The 4,029-nt window shown below is 37.3% G+C and overlaps 1 pseudogene; it reads left to right on the top strand.

Annotated features, from left to right (window-relative positions):
* Nucleotides 1–725, top strand: part of LOC107668939 (gamma-crystallin M3-like) — a 1,859-nt pseudogene extending 1,134 nt beyond the window's left edge.
* The last annotated feature ends 3,304 nt before the right edge of the window (nt 726–4,029 follow it).

Genomic DNA, 4,029 nt, shown 5'->3' with positions numbered 1-4,029 from the left:
TCTCTCTCTCTCTCTCTATATATATATATATATATATATAAATTAAATTGATGTAATTGAATTACTAAACGATATTTTTCTTTATCCTTGCAGCATAAAGGAACGTTCAGAATGAGAATCTTTGAAGGAGAGAACTTTGTCGGACAAAAGTATGAGCTGATGGATGACTGTCAGTCAATCCAGGAATGTTTTCACATGGCTGATTGCCAGTCCTGCAATGTCACACATGGCCACTGGCTTCTGTATGAACAGCCCAATTTCAAAGGCAGAATGATATACATCAGGCCAGGGGAGTACAGCAGCTTTAATAATATGGGTCTAGGCACAGTGAAAATTCGTTCCATCAGACGCATCATGGAGTCCTGTTAGAAGAAATTACACTTGCTAAGAAAGACAACACATGAGTTCCATATAGTTTCCCAACAAGAAATGTTGTGACATTTAATTCGGATCTTCAGTATAATGTCAAAGATCACTTACTCCATATATGTTTGAACAAAATGTATGACAAAACCAGCTTTTGTTTGTGGAAGCTGTACTACCAAATGTTGATTAACATGCATCAGATTCATTACAGTACCATCTCATTTTGTTGATAATCTAATATGTGATGATAAGGTTCATTGCTTTTGAGAAATATACAGATGTATACAGATCTCTCTGCCAGGAGATTGTAAAATAAAATAAAATATAAAAAAGAATAAATGAATCAAAATAGATTTTATTTGACAACAGCAACTTGACAATAGAGAGTTTAAATTTGTTGACTGTAAAAAGTCTTAAAAAAGCATAAATTAAAAAAAAAGTCTTTAAAGGTTTCCCAATCGACTACTTTCAGTAATGTAAATACAGTATGTGTGATCTCAGTCTTAAGGCCAGTTTTAGGTCTTATTTTAGAAAATAAAAGTTTTAGAAATAAAAATGTAGAAATAATATTCAGTTATAATAATGAAATACACTGCTCAAAAAATGAAGGGAACACTTCATATTCACAGCATATCACCAAGTCAATTAAACTTCGGGATATCAATCTGTCCAGTAAGGAAGCAGAAGGGATTGTGAATCAGTATGGTGCAAATGAAAGTGACAACAGGTGCAATAGAGAGGCAACAGCAACCTTCAACCTTCTTATGCTTCTTGACTGAGTTGTCTCTAGTTTTGTGTTTTGTTAGTGTCTTTGTGACTACAATTGTCCAGCTCCTCCAGGATGGCACAGTTGGACAGGGATGTAGAAGGGCAACAGCCCAGCAGCAGAACCGGTATCCAGCAGGCTATTGGCATGCATGTTTCTGACCAAACTTCAGAAACAGACTCCATGAGGATGGCATGAGGGCTTGACGTCCCCTAGTGAAACCTGTGCTCACAGCCCAGCACCGTGCAGCTGGATTGACATTTGCCAGAGAACACCAGCAATAGGCAGGTCCGCCATTGGTGCCCTGTTCACCTCATGGATAAGAGCAGGTTAATAACTAAGCATGGCACCCACGCTGCTGTTAGGTACCGGGATGAAATCCTCAGATCATTGTCAGAACTTACACTGGTGCAGTGGGCCCTGTGTTCCTCCTGATGCATGACAATGCCCAGCCTCATATAGCCAGTGTGTATAGGCAGCTTCTGGATGACAAAGGCATTGATGCCATTGATTGGAACTCACATTCCCCAGACCTGAGTCCAATTGAGAACCTCTACAATGTTATGTATCGGGGCATCTGAAGTCACAAAAAAGCACCACAGACTGTCTTGGAGCTTGCATATAGGCATGTGGCCATACACACTAACGACTTACATTATTATGAGTTGCCGTGATGAAATTTATGCAAGTTGGATCAACCTGTAATTTCAAAATTGACTTTAATTTTGAATCCAGCCCTCAATGGGTTGATGATTTTGGCTTGTACTGACCATTGTCATTTTGTTCTCAACCAATTACACAATGTATATAAGTAAAGATTTTCAATTTCAATATTTCAATCATCAAAATCCAATGTACAATTTATGTGTTCTATCTATCTATCTATCTATCTATCTATCTATCTATCTATCAGCGCAATTATACAGGACTACGAAACAGATCAGTGACATTTTGAGGGGCAGTGGCCCAAACCAAGAAAAAGGTCATCAAGCCCCCAGCCCTTGCAAGTTCCAAATTTATGGTCCCCAACTTAAAGCCATCACAATACATCATGACATACACTGATGCACATATTTGTTGCTGCATGATGGTGTCAAAAAAGTAAATGGAAGACAATCTAACTTCCCCTGTAACAAATATATGACAACTTACGGTATACGGTCTACACTTCTAGATAACAATTCTAGATGACTGTTACAACAGAAACATGACATGACCATTTAAAGATTATTCCATTCAATTTGATGTAAATCTGTCACATAATTAAAGCATGTACATCTTAAAAACTGAGATTTTTTGTGTAAATGTAATTTTGCAGAATGTTAGCTGTTTAAACTTCATTTACTGTAAATAAGGCTGTTTACTGTTGTTGCATGTTTAATCTGCATTAAGCCCAATAGACCTTTTTTCAAGCAGTGTGTGATTAATTTAGTTCAGTATTTTGTGCTGCTTCATAATTGTCTGTATTGCAAAAGATCATGTTAACAAATGGGTTTATTATAATGCATTTTTTGTCTCTAAACATGAGTTCAGCATAAGCTGTGCAACAAAAATCACCCCTTAAAAAGAAATGAATTTGAAAGTACAACTGTTGCTTACAGATTATAATGAGAATAAACACCAATATATTTTTCGATATTTTTTGCTCGTTAGCACTCCAATACTAGACATGGTTATTTAAAAAAAAAAAATGTGATTGCGTTAATATACGAACATTGTGCATCACTGGCCACTCCCTTAGTTTTCTTGTGCACTCACAGAGACAACATGGAAGAACTTGTGCATGTACAGAGACAACGAGATAATCAAGACACTACCAACAAAAACAAACTTCATCACATTAGAGCATTTCTGCAGATTTACCATACTGAATTGTAAATTAAATTAAATTGTAAAAAAAAATTGAGTACGGGTGGGGTGTAAGCGGGTGGGGTGTAAGCGAGAAATTGAAATCAAAGTGGAGTAGCAGAGTGAACTGATTACACAATGCTTTTAGTGTGGATTGGAATTCACTCCTCTCCACTCCGGTCACATACAGTATTCTGTCTGCTGGAGGGGCAACCTAGCGTTTGGGGGCAAAGGGACAGTAGATAACCCCCTTGTGCATGTCTCTTCTAGGGAACTACAAGATTTATCTATAAAGTTAGTCTACATATCCTTAATTGTTTGTATGTTCATTGTACACTTAATTCATACTGTTCACAACTTTTGTATTTACATTTATTTCTCTTTCTCATACTACATATACTGATTAGCCACAACATTAATTATATCATTACAATGGCAGCTGAGAAGGGGTGGATTAAGCAATTAGTAAGTTTTTGAATTTCATGTGTTGGAAGCAGGAACATGGACAAAGTGAAAAGATCTGAGTGACTTTGACAAGGGCCAAATAGTAATGGCTAAACAACTGGATCAGTACATTTCCAAAAGATTTGTGGGGTGTTATGCATGTGCACGGACAGACCCCAAGTGCTGCTCAAGCACCTGCCCTTTTGGCCTCTGACTAGTTAAGTTTCCTTTTTTTTTGCATTTGAGTTCTTCATCGCAGAGCAAAGAGGAAACTGACAACGTGCCGACAGACAAGACAGAGCAGGTTACTTCTGGTATGAAACAAGGTCTCAGAACTCTCAGCTTTCAAATGTTGTCATTTTTAAAGAAATACTGTTTTGTGGCTCTTTAATGTGTCATGACAGATCACTGTATTGCCTCAGTTCAAACACCTGAACCGATCATCTTTTCATATTTACGTAAAGCACGAAATAAACATGAATAAACATCAGAAAGTATTTTGTTTCAACCGCGGAACACACCATTTTAAGTTTAAGTCCCCGAAGTTAATATGCTATCCTCTCTGATTTGTGGTTAAGGCTAGAAGGGATACAGCTGTGGCTACT

This window comes from Sinocyclocheilus anshuiensis, unplaced genomic scaffold (assembly GCF_001515605.1).
Source record: "Sinocyclocheilus anshuiensis isolate Anshui unplaced genomic scaffold, SAMN03320099.WGS_v1.1 scaffold277, whole genome shotgun sequence".
Taxonomy (NCBI): Eukaryota; Metazoa; Chordata; class Actinopteri; order Cypriniformes; family Cyprinidae; genus Sinocyclocheilus; species Sinocyclocheilus anshuiensis.
This window is presented reverse-complemented; position numbering and strand designations above follow the sequence as displayed.